This window comes from Bombina bombina, chromosome 1, assembly GCF_027579735.1.
Source record: "Bombina bombina isolate aBomBom1 chromosome 1, aBomBom1.pri, whole genome shotgun sequence".
NCBI lineage: Eukaryota > Metazoa > Chordata > Amphibia > Anura > Bombinatoridae > Bombina > Bombina bombina.
The window spans coordinates 820,209,994-820,226,238 of NC_069499.1; positions in this window are offsets into that span (position 1 = coordinate 820,209,994).

The window sequence follows — 16,245 nt, forward strand, 5'->3', positions numbered from 1 at the left end:
GGATGACAGCTTTTGTTCAAAACTGTTGAGTTCAAGCCATGGATAAGTCATGTTTCTTTTGCAAAGAATGTGGTAGGATAAGCTAAAAAATGTATTCACTGGAAGAGGAAATTAGAGAATTTCAAGAAAGGTGTAAGGTCATTCTCAGTATAGAGATATTGCAGAAAATAATATGGCCCATAGAGGAATGGGCAGCAGATTGAACTGTTTGGCTCCACAAGTCTCGAAGAGGATATTTAGAAGAGGGCAGAAAAGGTGAATAGTTTATTGGAGCAGCAACATTACAGTCTGAAAGCTCAGCAGAAATGTCATTATCAGAGTGACAAGCTGCAAAAGATATACACCCTTCCCTTTAAGGCCATGTTGAGCCATGGAAAATATTAAGCACATTTAATTAAGTCAAAATAATTTCAGCTTTCTATCTATGTTTATTTTTTTTTCTCTAATAACCCTTTCCTTTTGTGATTCAGATATGTTTTAATGTCCTTTATGTCAAATACTTATTGTGTGTGTCAGCAAAAAAAAAAAAAAGTTCTGCTTTTATACAGTCTAATGACTGTGAGATTATCAATAGCTAGATGCTGGGACTAGTAATCTGCACCAAACACGGAGGAAAGTCATAGAAATGATTAATTATATAAAAACAAAGGAGGCATATGTTTTTCAAACTATGGGGAAATCTGCTCTATACTGTGAGATTTGTGAGCCATGGGATATGTTGAACTCGAAACTTAAAAACCAAGCTGGCAAATCACTGCCAGGGTCTCCATTAGAGGATTATTATAGGGGTGAAAGCCAGAGGGTTTTTCCCTTCAGTTTATCTAACTCTTTTTTTTTTTTTTATCTTTTTTGTAGGAACTAAATATTTATAGATCCAAATTCTCCAGATTCCCAATCACAGTTTGTTTTGCTTAGATGGGTAAGACACTTGCACACCTACTATTTTTGACTAGGTATGGCTAAAGGGACTCTGGAGACAAAATAACACTATCCTGACATAGATAGAGCACACAATTTTAAACAACCTTTCTATTCAATTCCATTATCTAAATGTGTACAATCTTTTTATACACACACATTCTGAGGCACCAACTTCTACTAAGCATATGCAAGAATTCACATAATATACGTACATGCATTTTGTGATTGGTTGATGGCTGTCACATGATGCAATGGGAAGTAAACTAACTTTAAAATGTGTCAGAAAAAATCTACTACTCATTTGAAATTCAGACTAAGTCCAATTTCATTGTGTTTTTATTATGCATTTATTGATGATGTTGTTCTACTGTGTTTAGTGGTCCTTTAAAGGTATAGGAAACCCCAAAATTGTATTTCCTGATTTGGATAGAACATACAAATTTGCTTCTTTCTCTTGTTATCCTTTGCTGAAGGAGCAGCATTGCACAAATGGCAGCTAGATGATCACATCTAGTTAGCCAATCACAAGAGAAAAATGTGTGCAGGCACCAATCAGCAGCAGCTCCCACTAGTGCAGGATATGTGCATATTCATTTTCAAATTACATGCATGTCTAATCCATCAGAGCATGTAATATTAACACTAGTGATTCTGTAATACCCCCACACAAAAGTTAATCACATAGTTAAATGGACAGAAACCCCAACAATTTATTTCATGATTTGGATAAAACATACAATTTTTAACAACTTTCCAATTTACTTCCATTATCAAATTTGCTTCATTCTCTTGAAGGAACAGCATTGCACTACTGGCAGCAAGATGAACACATCTAGTCAGCCAATCACAAAAGACAGAAGTGGTCAGGCACCAATTAGCAGCAGCTCCTTCTAGTGTAGGATATGTGCATATTCTTTTTTATTAACAAGGGATACCAAGAGAACAAAGCATGTTTAAAAATAGAAGTGAATTTAAAAGTGTCTTAAAATGACATGCTCTATCCGAATCATGCAAGTTTAAAGGGACACTGAACCCAAAAAATTTATTTTGGGATTCAGATAGAGCATAACATTTTAAGCAACTTTCTAATTTACTCCTATTATCAAATTTTCTTAATTCTCTTGGTATCTTTATTTGAAATGCTAGAATGTACGTTTAGATGCCGGCCCATTTTTTTGTGAACAACCTGGGTTCTCCTTGCTGATTGGTGGATACATTCATCCACCAAAAGAAATTTAAATTGATAATAGGAGTAAATTAGAAAGTTGCTTAAAATTACATGCTCTATCTGAATCACAAAAGAAAAAAATTGCGTTCAGTGTCCCTTTAATTTTGACTTTCCTATCCCTTTAACTGTTTATTAAATAGATGAATGAATGCATTACACTCTCAGCACATTCACCCATCCCTAGTGCTAACTAATCTGCTTACTTAACTTATTTCTTTCAAATGTAATATCTCTATATATGTTAATGATTTGTACTCATGCCTCTTATTCTATGCATGATTGCAACCCAGTCTGTATTGTTGAATTTATTATTTATGCTGTGTAATAGATATATGCATTTGTGCACTTTGGGTGCTAAAGAATGCGGAAGAAGGTGGCCGCAAGCCGTATTTTGGCTATTTTCGAAAGCCGGCCTTAATCTTGTGAAAGTGCAGATCTCAGTGTGCTGAACATTCACAAGAATAAATCTTATGATAAATTGTGTTAAGGCTTACGGCTCTAAATGCACAAATGCACATATCTGTTGTTTAAATATCTTTGATAGATAATTCCTTTATTACCCATTCTCCAACACTCTTATATTAATTTATTTTTTACCTCTGTGATTACCTTATATCTAAGCCTCTGCAGACTGCCCCCTTATCTCAGTTCTTTTGACAGACATGCATTGTAGCCAATCGGTGCTGACTTCTAAGTAATTCCACGTGAGTGAGCACAATGTTATCTATATGGCACACATGATCTAGTGCTATCTAACTGTGAAAAACTATCAAAATGCTTTGAGATAAGAGGCAGACTTCATGGGCTTAGAAATTAGTACATGAGCCTACAGTACACAGGGTTAGCTTTCATCAAAGAACACCAAAAAAACTAAGCAAATTTGATTAAAAAAAAAGTACATTTGTTTAAAATTGTATTCCCTATCTGAATCAAGTTTAATTTTGACTAGATTGTCCCTTTAATTTTAAGATACCAAAGTAGTTCATTCTTTGTTGCATCCATAAAGGATATTTTAAAATATAAGCACATTTTTACTTGAGCAGACTAAATTTAATAGAGCAAAAACTGCTATCTTTGCCACCCAGTGAGGGATTAATACTTGAGTAACCATTGTACAACGGCAAAGTGGTGAATTGTACAAGCGCTATTCACAAGGAATAGCTGGGGGATTCCTCCAGGTGGTCTAAGAGTATAATAACGTAATAAGAAGCCAGCACTATATATGCTTAAAATTAAATCTATACACAGAGGTTATAAGTATATAAATGTATTGTCTGATATAAACTATAAAATACAATATTAATAATACATGTGCCGACACATTTACATAAAAACTTTAAAAACTGGACGTCCAATTTATCTGATTATAAAAAAGTCTCAGGGCACTGTCTTTCTTTTTAAGATACTTTGTGATTCGATTTCACAGCGGTATATATCACACTGTATTTCTTATTTAAGATACTTTGTGTTCCTTCAATGATTCAATTTTAGAGCGGTGTATATCTCACAGTTGTGTTCCGCAGCACTCTCTAGATATTGCAATGTCTTTGCATCTATGTGGCCTCTGCAGTGTTGCCTCTTAGGTCTTAGGCTTACCTTTAATCTGCGTCCGGACTATTGGCTCTCTGTTTTCTGGTTACTCCGTTCGGAGCTCCCTGTCAGTCTCTTTATGTGGCGTCCGACCTCTGTGGGTGGAGTTATGTTACCACGTAACTTGGCGTTTCGGCTGCAAGTCTCCATTCTAGTTATTCAGCCTCCCTGGGTCTTTTATTCTTGCTTTAGTCTTTTGTGTAGACTTCCCAGCTTTTATCCATTTGTAGCAGCTGTGTTTGATCCAAGCTATTCCACTCTACTTGTGTGAGAGTGAGGCTCCTGGGATCCTCTGTTTTTCTCTTTTCTGAAAATGCTGACAGCTTACGTGTCTGTGCTGGTTGTAGACACTTCCTTCAGACTCCTCTTAACTGCACAGGTGTATTGCACAGTTTTGATGGGTAGTTGTGCCTTTATTCCACGTAGATATTGTAGTGATCCTCTGTTTATGAGCAATCGTTTCACAATCACATTGAACGGTTTCGCCCCATACAAGGGCTTTTTTAAGATGTGTTTGGAGTGAATCTGATCCTTCCTTTATAGGCCTTCCTCTCCTTCCATTGGCGGATTGTTCAAAGAGGGGAGGAGCTATTCAGGTTATTAGTGGTTGTTATAATAGTCTTATGCGGTTTTTATATTTATATAGTGCTTGCTTTTTAGTTATACATAAAGGGGATAACATCAAGTTCAGAATTTAAGCCGAGGGGGTGTAGTGTCTTCGTAGTGTCTTCATTTTATATATTAGTTCTGCTTCTATTCTTAGAAGCTTGTTTTCAAAATCCCCCCCCCCTCCAGTTTGGTTTTACCTTTACTGCCCCCCAAAAAGTGAAGTCCTTTAATCTATTTTTGTGAACTTCTGAGAAGTGTTTATATAATTGTGTATCCTTATTACCCTTTTCTATGATGCACAGATGTTCTTGAATGCATTCTCTGAGGGTTCTGGTGGTTTCACCTAAATACTGTTTTTTGCAGCTGCATTCAATTATGTAAGCCACCCCCTTGTCTGTGCGTCTTATAGTGTCCTTTATTTCAAAAGTCTCCCCGTTTGGCTTAATGTAAAATGTTTAACTTTTTTACTGAAATGACAAGATTTACAACAGAAGCAGGGGAAGAAGCCTTTTACTTCTTTACCTTTCAAGTCTAATTGTCTACCGTTTTTATTTGTGTTTTTAAACTCGCTTGGGCCCAGCAACATTTTCAGATTCTGGGATCTTTTATAGATAAATGCAGGATTCATAGTTAGTCTATCCCCTATAAATTCAGGATAACATCAAGTTCAGAATTTAAGCCGAGGGGGTGTAGTGTCGGAATTTCGGTATGTGTTAGGTGGGATATGCTGTGGATTAGACTAGTATTATGTACTGTATATTAGGTGTAACCCATAGCAGAGTGATATAACCTAATATACTCTAGATTAACTAGTGTAATACACGGCCATCCAAATCTACCAAATAAAGTCAGTAGTTAAGAGCTTTATGGGCTAACGCCGGAATATAAAGCTCTTAACTACAGTGCTACAAAGTACACCCATAAACTACCTATGAACCCCTAAACCAAGGCCCCCCCACATCACAAACACTATCATAAAAAGGGGGGTTTGGGTGGGTTAGAGTAGGGGTATGTTGGTGGTGGGTTTTAATGTTGGGGGGTATTGTATTTTTCTTTACAGGTAAAAGAGCTGATTACTTTGGGGCAATGCCCCGCAAAAAGCCCTTTTAAGGGCTGGTAAAAGAGCTGATTACTTTGTATTTTAGAATAGGGTAGGGACTTTTATTATTTTGGGGGACTTTTTTATTTTATTAGGGGGCTTAGATTAGGTGTAATTAGATTAAAATTCTTGTAATTTTTTTTATTTTTTGTAATTTAGTGTTTGTTTGTTTTTGTACTTTAGTTTAGTTTATTTAATTGTATTTAATTGTAGGTACTTGTAGTTAATTTATTTAATTTATTTAATGATAGTGTAGTGTTAAGTTTTTTAATTGTAACTTAGGTTAGGATTTATTTTACATGTAATTTTGTAATTATTTTAACTAGGTAGCTATTAAATAGTTATTAACTATTTAATAGCTATTGTACCTAGTTAAAATAAATACAAAGTTGCCTGTAAAATAAATATAAATCCTAAAATAGCTACAATGTAACTATTAGTTATATTGTAGCTATATTAGGGTTTATTTTACAGGTAAGCAATTAGTTTTAAATAGGATTAATTTATTTAATTAATTTAATGATAGTGTAGTGTTAGGTGTAATTGTAACTTAGGTTAGGATTTATTTTACAGGTAAATTTGTATTTATTTTAGCTAGGTAGTTATTAAATAGTTAATAACTATTTAATAACTATTGTACCTAGTTAAAATAAATAAAAAGTTGCCTGTAAAATAAATATAAATCCTAAAATAGCTATAATGTAACTATTAGTTATATTGTAGCTATATTAGGGTTTATTTTACAGGTAAGTATTTAGTTTTAAATATGATTAATTTATTTAATTATAGTAATATTATTTAATTTTATTTAAATTATATTTAATTTAGGGGGGTGTTAGGGTTAGGGTTAAACTTAGGTTTAGGGGTTAATAACTTTATTATAGTAGCAGCGATGTTGGGGTCGGGAGATTAGGGGTTAATAATTGTAGGTAGGTGGTGGCGATGTTAGGGAGGACAGATAAAGGGTTTATAAAATATATTATAGTGTTTGTGAGGCAGGAGTGCGGCGGTTTAGGGGTTAATACATTTATTATCGTGGCGGCGATGTCCGGTCGGCAGATTAGGGGTTAATACTTGTAGTTAGGTTGCGGTGACGTTGGGGGGGGCAGATTAGGGGTTAATGAAATTTATTATATTGTTTGCGAGGCAGGAGTGCGGCGGTTTAGGGGGTTAATACATTTATTATAGTGGCGGCGATGTCCGGTCGGCAGATTAGGGGTTAATGCTTGTAGTTAGGTTGCGGCGACATGGGGGGGCAGATTAGGGGTTAATAAATATAATATAGGTGTTGGCGATGTTAGGGACAGCAGATTAGGGGTTCATAGCTATAATGTAGGTGGCGGCGGTGTCCGGTCGGCAGATTAGGGGTTAATACTTGTAGTTAGGTTGCGGCGACGTTGGGGGGGCAGATTAGGGTTAATAAAATTTATTATAGTGTTTAGGAGGTGGGAGTGCTGCGGTTTAGGGGTTAATACATTTATTATAGTGGCGGTGAGGTCCGGTCGGCAGATTAGGGGTTAATACTTGTTGTTAGGTTGCGGCGACGTTGGGGGGGCAGATTAGGGGTTAATAATAATGTAGGTGTCGGCGATGTTGGGGGCAGCAGATTAGGGGTTCATAGGGATAATGTAGGTGGTGGCGGTGTCTGGATCGGTAGATTAGGGGTTAATAATATAATGTAGGTGTCAGCGATAGCGGGGGCGGCAGATTAGGGGTTAATAAGTGTTAGATTAGCGGTGTTTAGACTCGGGGTTCATGTTAGGGTGTTAGGTGTAGACTTGCGGCTAGATTTAGAGTTTTGTCGGTAAAGACCCGCGTAGCTAACGCCGCTTTTATTCCCAACGCACCCTTAAGACAACGCTGGTATTGAGAGTTGTCTGAAGGGCTACGTTAGGCTCCAAAAAGGGTGCGTTGAGAGAAATGTACCGCCACTTCAACCCTCAATACCAGCGTTGCTTACGGTAGCAGTAAGCAGCTAAAACGTGCTCGTGCATGATTCCCTCATTTGAAACAATGGGGCAGTTTGGGATGAAAAAAAAAACTAAAAAAAAAAGATAACCATCAATCAATTCTGAGAGAGGCTCATTCAAAGAGCCAATCCCGGCCACGATGGGTCTGCCAGGGGGGTTAGTGGCGTGTTTGTGAACTTTCGGCAGATAATGAAATATGGCCATAACAGGGTGCTCACTGTATAGAAACTCAAAATTGGATTGTTTTATCAATCCCTCTTGTAAAGCTTTCTCAAGTAATTTTCGCAATTCAGCTTTATAAAAGAAAACAGGGTTAGATTTGAGTTTCTCATATACAGTAGCATCGAGTAGCTGCCTAAATGCCTCTGTGAGATATGCCTCACGGTCCAACACAACCACTTTACCCCCCTTATCAGAGTTGCGTATAACCAAATCATGATTATCTCTTAGCTGTTTAATGGCTAAATGTTGCACTTTAGATAGATTATCAAATTGAGACGGGGAGTCTCTGACAGATAGTTTTCTCAACCCCTGTTCAACTGTTTTTTGAAAAACTTCAATAGCACTTGATCTAGCCTGGACAGGATAAAATTTTGATTTTTTCTTTAGTTTTGTAATATCCTGTTCTTCCCCTAAGACCTGTGGACTAAAATTAAGATTTTCTCTGTCAAGTGCTAAAAGATCCAAAATTGAACATTCATCAGAAAAAACAAAAACAGATTTTCTTTTACCAGTACTCTCAGTGACCCTCACACCCTGAGTAGATGACCCTAAAAAGTGTTTCTTCAAAACAATGGACCTTACAAAATGATTCAGGTCTACAATGGTGTCAAATAACTTAAAGTGTGAGGTAGGAGAGAATCCTAAACCCAAAGACAATACTTCAATTTGTGTGGTTGTCAACTCAAAGGAAGAAAGATTAATCACATTACTAGTGTTTAAGCATATTTTTGGTAATGAGTGGCTTTCTTTCTCTGCGGATACCGCCTGTAAAATAAACCCTAATATAGCTACAATATAATGAATAATTATATTGTAGCTATTTTAGGATTTATATTTATTTTACAGGCAACTTTGTATTTATTTTAACTAGGTACAATAGCTATTAAATAGTTATTTACTATTTAATAGCTATCTAGTTAAAATAATTAAAAAATTACCTGTAAAATAAATCCTAACCTAAGTTACAATTAAACCTAACACTACACTATCAATAAATAAATTAAATCAATGAACTACAAGTACCTACAATTACCTACAATTAAATAAACTAAACTAAATTACAAAAAATCAAACACTAAATTACAAAAAATAAAAAAAGATTACAAGAATTTTAAGCTAATTACACCTACTCTAAGCCCCCTAATAAAATAACAAAGCCCCCAAAATAAAAAAAATTTCCCTACCCTAATCTAAATTAAAAAAGTTAACAGCTCTATTACCAACCCTTAAAAGGGCTTTTTGCGGGGCATGCCCCAAAGAAATCAGCTTTTTTGCCTGTAAAAAACCCACAATATCACCCCCCAACATTACAACCCACCACCCACATACCCCTACTCTAACCCAAACCCCCCTTAAATAAACTTAACACTACCCCCCTGAAGATCTCCCTACCTTGAGTCGTGTTCACCCAGCCGGGCACCGATGGAGAAAAGAGGACATCCAGAGCAGCAGAAGTCTTCATCCTATCCGGGCAGAAGAGGACATCCGGACCGGTAGACATCTTCATCCAAGTGGCATCTTCTATCTTCATCCATCCTGAGCGGAGCAGAGCCATCTTCTTCCAGCCGACGCGGATCCATCCTTCTTCCACGACGCCTACTCGCCGAATGAAGGTTCCTTTAAATGACATCATCCAAGATGGCCTCTCTTGAATTCCGATTGGCTGATAGGATTCTATCAGCCAATCGTAATTAAGGTAGGGAAAATCTGATTGGCTGATTCAATCAGCGAATCAGATTGAGCTCGCATTCTATTGGCTGATCGGAACAGCCAATAGAACGCAAGCGATGTGGGGGGGCCTCGGTTTAGGGGTACATAGGTAGTTTATGGGTGTTAGTGTACTTTATAGCACAGTAGTTAAGAGCTCTTAACTACTGACTTTTTTCTGCGGCTTGAGTCTTGTCGGTAGAGGCTCTCCCGCTCACTTCAGCCAAGACTCTAAATACCAGCATTAGGCAGATCCCATTGAAAAGATAGGATACGCAATTGGCGTAAGGGGATCTGCAGTATGGAAAAGTTGCGACTTGAAAGTGAGCGTTAGACCCTTTCCTGCCTGACTCTAAATACCAGCGGCCAGCCAAAAGCAGCGTTAGGACCTCTTAACGCTGCTTTTGACGGCTAACACAGAACTCTAAATTTAGCCGTTGGTGTTTCCCCATAGGAAACAATGGGGCTGCGTTAAGAGCTGAACGCTGCTTTTTTGCAGGTGTTAGGTTTTTTTCAGCCAAAACTGCCCCATTGTTTCCTATGGGGGAATGCCGAATTTACCGAGCTAATTCGGATTTATTCGGTAGATTCGGCAGCTAATTTGGATTCATTCGGTATATTCGGCAGTATTTTAATTCGGAAATTCTAATCGATCCGAATCTCCGAATTTTCAGAATTTTCTGAATTTCCGAATCAATCCGAAATGAATCACACATGTCTAATTATTAATATTGTATTTTATAGTTTATATCAGACAATAAATTTATATACGTATAACCTCTGTGTATAGATTTAATGTTAAGCATATATAGTGCTGGCTTCTTATTACATTATTATACTCTTAGACCACCTGGAGGAATCCCCCAGCTATTCCTTGTGAATAGTGCTTGTAAAATTCACCACTTTGCCGAAACCTATCATTCTTTTGGGATCGTTACTAGAGGGAATCCCTTGTACTTAGCAGAGGGATGAGGACCAGCCTAACATCTTACCTGTATCCTTTGTACAACAGTATGAACTTCCTTCTAGCAATAGCGATAGAAACAATCTTTTTTTATGCAAACAAAAGCTATCGCCTAGATTTAGAGTTTGGCGTTAGCCGTCAAAACCAGGGTTAGAGGCTCCTAACGCTGGTTTTGGGCTACCGCTGGTATTTAGAGTCAGTCAGGAAAGGGTCTAACGCTCACTTTGCAGCCGCGACTTTTCCATACCACAGATCCCCCTACGCCATTTGCGTATCCTATATTTTCAATGGGATCTTTCTATCGGAATTAAGGTAGGAAAATTCTGATTGGCTGATGGAATTTTCCTACCTTAATTCCGATTGGCTGATAGAATCCTATCAGCCAATCGGAATTCAAGGGACGCCATCTTGGATGATGTCCCTTAAAGGAACCGTCATTCGTCGGGAAGTCGTCGGTGAAGATGGATGTTCCGCGTCGGTGGGATGAAGATGGATCCGGAAGAAAGAAGATTGAAGATGCTGCTTGATGGAAGACTTCAGCCGGATCATGGACCTCTTCAGCTCCCGCTTGGATGAAGACTTCATCCGGATCATGGACCTCTTCAGCTCCCGCTTGGATGAAGACTTCAGCCGGATCATGGACCTCTTCAGCCCCCGCTTGGGCCAAGACTTCAGCCGGATCATGGACCTCTTCAGCCCCCGCTTGGGCTTGGATGAAGACGTCGGAGCCTGGACCGATCGGTGATACCCGGTGTGGTGAAGATAAAGTAGGATGATCTTCAGGGGCTTAGTGTTAGGTTTATTTAAGGGGGGTTTGGGTTAGATTAGGGGTATGTGGGTGGTGGGTTGTAATGTTGGGGGGGTATTGTATGTTATTTTTTACAGGCAAAAGAGCTGTTTTCTTTGGGGCATGCCCCGCAAAAGGCCCTTTTAAGGGCTGGTAAGGTAAAAGAGCTTTTCTATTTTAATTTTAGAATAGGGTAGGGCATTTTTTTATTTTGGGGGGCTTTGTTATTTTATTAGGGGGCTTAGAGTAGGTGTAATTAGCTTAAAATTGTTGTAATATTTTTCTAATGTTTGTAAATATTTTTTTTATTTTTTGTATCTTAGCTTTTTTTATTTTTTGTACTTTAGTTAGTTTATTTCATTGTATTTATTTGTAGGTATTTTATTTAATTTATTTATTGATAGTGTAGTGTTAGGTTTAATTGTAACTTAGGTTAGGATTTATTTTACAGGTAATTTAGTAATTATTTTAACTAGGTAGCTATTAAATAGTTCTTAACTATTTAATAGCTATTGTACCTGGTTAAAATAAATACAAAGTTGCCTGTAAAATAAATATAAATCCTAAAATAGCTACAATGTAAATATTATTTATATTGTAGCTATATTAGGGTTTATTTTACAGGTAAGTATTTAGCTTTAATTAGGATTAATTTATTTAATAAGAGTTAATTTATTTCGTAAGATAAAAATTATATTTAACTTAGGGGGGTGTTAGGGTTAGGGTTAGACTTAGCTTTAGGGGTTAATAAATTTAATAGAGTAGCGGTGAGGTCCGGTCGGCAGATTAGGGGTTAATACTTGAAGTTAGGTGTTGGTGATGTTAGGGAGGGCAGATTAGGGGTTAATACTATTTATTATAGGGTTAGTGAGGCGGATTAGGGGTTAATAACTTTATTATAGTAGCGGTGAGGTCCGGTCGGCAGATTAGGGGTTAATTATTGTAGGTAGCTGGTGGCAACGTTGTGGGGGGCAGATTAGGGGTTAATAAATATAATATAGGGGTCGGCGGTGTTAGGGGCAGCAGATTAGGGGTACATAGGTATAACGTAGGTTGCGGCGGTGTACGGAGCGGCAGATTAGGGGTTAAAAAAAATATGCAGGTGTCAGCGATAGCGGGGGTGGCAGATTAGAGGTTAATTAGTGTAAGGCTAGGGGTGTTTAGATTCGGGGTACATGTTAGAGTGTTAGGTGCAGACTTAGGAAGTGTTTCCCCATAGGAAACAATGGGGCTGCGTTAGGAGCTGAACGCTGCTTTTTTGCAGGTGTAAGGTTTTTTTTCAGCTCAAACTGCCCCATTGTTTTCTATGGGGGAATCGTGCATGAGCATGTTTTTGAAGCTGGCCACGTCATTAAGCACCGCTGGTGTTTAGAGTTGCAGTGGCGGTAAATTATGCTCTACGCTCCTTTTTTGGAGCCTAACGCAGCCCTTCTGTGAACTCTAAATACCAGCGGTATTTAAAAGGTGTGGGGGAAAAAAAGCCAGCGTTAGCTACGCGGGTCGTTATAGACAAAACTATATGTGGCTGGTTTAATTTTATTCTCTCTCCGATACATAGTTGAAAAAATAAGGGAGATGATTTTTTTTTGTTGAAAGTAGTTTTAAGAAGCAAAAAGGTGAAGTTAATTTGCATATCTATATCCAAAATCTCTTATTGTAGCAGAAATACTTTACTTTGTGGAATTCTTAGTGAACCTAAGTCTCCTAGCTCGCCTGGGTTTTAAAAAAATAATACTTCACAGTGAATCATTTTACTTAATGTAATTTACTGTGAATATTTTTTTCTCTTATTATTGTGACTGGTTTGTCATTTTAACAGTTTAAATTCTGCTGAATAATTTTGAACTTAGTGTTCGAAAGATTTAAAAAGGTATGAAACCTACAAAATGTATTTTGTGATTCAGACAGAGCATACGTTTTTAAAAATTTCCAATTTACTGTAGCGAATCATGTCCACCCGACATTGCTAAATGCCGACAGTATACACTGTCTGCATTTATCACTGCACAAGCATTTCACAAGAAATGCGTGTGCAATACCACCCCTGCATATTAGCGGCCAATCCTGTTTCCGGCAAGCATCTGCTGCTTGATAAATGTACCCCAATGCCTCATGATAAAATTAGATTATAATCACATTTTTGTAAAAAAAATTATATAGGAAATGATTTGCTAATATTAAGTTTAATTTAACTGCATATACTCCTCATATTACAACATTTGGTGCAAAGTGACATGCTTAATTACCCATTGAGAAGCATGGAACTGCTTTTTTGCTGCTCATTGGTACTGAGGGCCACTCATTTTAATCCTTGGAAACCCAAATGTTGTCCTAGAGTTATAGTTTTGGTGGTCCTAATGTAGGGGTTTGTCAGACGGTCCTCCCCAAGGGGGCACCAGAGCATATATATAGGGAGACGCAGGGTAGTGACAATTTTGGAATTTCTTATGAAAACCACAAGCAGCAGTGAATTTGGTAAAACAGAACATTTTTAAAGAACCAACATTGACATGTGCTATGTTGTTGTGGAATAAGGCAAAGGGCAGGTGGAATAAAGGCTCTGAGGTCGAAATTGCCCAGACACTGCAATACATTTATTGTCTTGCTCAGTAACTTGCATTTAACACAGTAACAAAGTGCAATTTAAAACACAATTGAGAGCTGTGTGTGAACCATGAATCAGATGTAAATTCCTTAAATTAAAACTAACAATAAATATTAAATTTTTCTCTAAAGAGAAAAAATAAAGTAATATATTTTATAGGGGGGGGGGACTTTCTTTTAAATTTCGTCAGAGGGGAGGTCCACTGATTAAGACTTTGAAAAGCCCTGTCCTAAAGTAATGATCCTTATCTTGTTCTCTAGAACAGCTGGAAGAAGTTCAGGATGATAAGACCTTTTATGTTTTGTCCTAGCCTAATAAATAATGAATAATTTTAGTCTCACTTTTATGAATTGGGCAGGAAGTTAGGATCATAAGGACATGCTCACACTTTCTTGATGACTGCATCTACACAAAAATCTATAACATTGTTGTAAAAAACTACATGAAAGAAAGAAAGAAAGAAAGAAAGAAAGAAAGAAAGAAAGAAAGAAAGAAAGAAAGAAAGAAAGAAAGAAACATACACCAATGAGGGTAACACTCTAAAATTGTGGAATATAAAAACATAGTTTATTTATATTACTAAAAATACTCACATAAAAGGGCACATAAAAAAGTTATGGCTGACGCATTTTGTACTTCCTGGTGGCTCTTATTTATAGAAAGCAATGTTACAACAGGGTCCAGTGTAGCACATTTTTCCCTACTCTTTTCCCTAAACGTATACTGAGTGTAGACTCAGGAACATACATGTGTGTTGAGTACTGTCTGCATTACATTGTTACAAACTTTCCTAGAGACACTGCTGCCATAGATCCATGTGCACGCTCCTAAGTCTGCCCTCCAAATGCTCTCATGGAAAGGATCTAATTTTCAGCAAAGGATACAAATTTAAAGAGAGGGATAAATTGGATTTTTTTTTAAATTGTACATTCTGTCTGCACTATTAAAGTTTAAATGTTGACTTTCATGTCACTATTTTATATTACCACCATCTTGCACTTCATTACAAAATATAAATGAAACATATGCTATCATCATTGCTTGATTAGGATAAAGCTCAAAATAACACCACGAAAATGCAGGCTGTACTTCAGATATACAGCAGTAATTACTTTAGAAATAGAGCAATTATTGCCACTGTGCTTTTAAGAATACATTAACCCATTACTTCATTATGTATCACTAATATGAACACATTATCTACAAATATGATGATTAACGTATTGCTGCAGTGGTTGCCGTTTTTTATATTTTAAAGAATTTTAAGAAATTGCTTCACTCTGGCAGCAAATGGGTAAGTTATCATTTTTTTTTTTTACTGTTCCGTAAGTGCGCTCTAATTTCAGATTATATTTTATGTCCATGTAACTTTTTTCATTTCTCTAAGGTTTCAAACCAGAAGTATACATACAGGTTCCACTGAGGATACTAAGCACTTCTGTGGAAGTTAAATATTCCTCTCAAAGGTTAGTCATTACATTAACAGACAATAAAACTCTGCAAGTGTGCAATTTTCCGTTTGTATTCATTATGTTTTGCTATTAATGGGAATCAACTGCCATATGGGATATTGCGGGAGTTCTGTCATTAAGTAGCATCAGACTCGAAAAAAGAAGACTTAACAAAAAGGTCTTTTGCCTGTTACCATAAAATACATAAAGGTTAAATATACAATTTAAAGGCAGGCATATGAACTGAAAGCAAAATAGTGTTGCTGTATGAAAAAAAGGCTGTGTTCTAATAATGTTGTTTGATTAAACAGGTTTATTGTTTTGAAAAATGGTTTTACAGTTTCAAAATAGAAAAAGGTCAAAAGGAAGATATTTGAACATAGCTAGTGACATGTTGTTTTTTTTTACTTGAGCAGCAAAAAAAATAAAAACATTGTTATTTACAAAGACCAATTAAAATGAAGCCATATTTTTTTAAATCTTTTTTGAAGGACACTTGGAAAAATATCTAAATTTATTACAAAATGGTGAGATAAGCCCTCGCAAAAACATCTCTACTATATGCCCACCTCTTTAAAACCTGGGACATAATCTGAGCTAAAACAAAGGGGATCTCCTCTCCCGTCTCCAAAATGACACCAATCTCACACAATGCTGAGTTCTTGGGAGGTATATTAGCAGAGAAATTGTATCCTAGGGGCATAGAAAACACAATACCGTTCGCCAACCTGGTCTCTAATCACAGATTAAAAACACGCTCACATATGTCAGAAGTTTCAGGAGGGAGTTTCTCCTCTTGGCTTAAACATGCCCAACTGACACATCTGATAAAAATCTCACCCCATAAAGACAGCCAACTCAGGGAATTAACCCACTTCGAGAAACTATGCTTATCGGGCACATCACCCCATGGTTCCCTATCATTAGCAAAAAAAATGTTAGATACTGCCCTTGCACCATCGTCCCCCTCCTATAGGTTGCATTGGCAGGCGGAGATGGGGATGGAGATTCCTGAGGAGCGGTGGCAGAACATCCTCCTTCATACTTCCAAATCCTCGTCCCTACCTAGAATCCTAGAATGAAATCACAAGG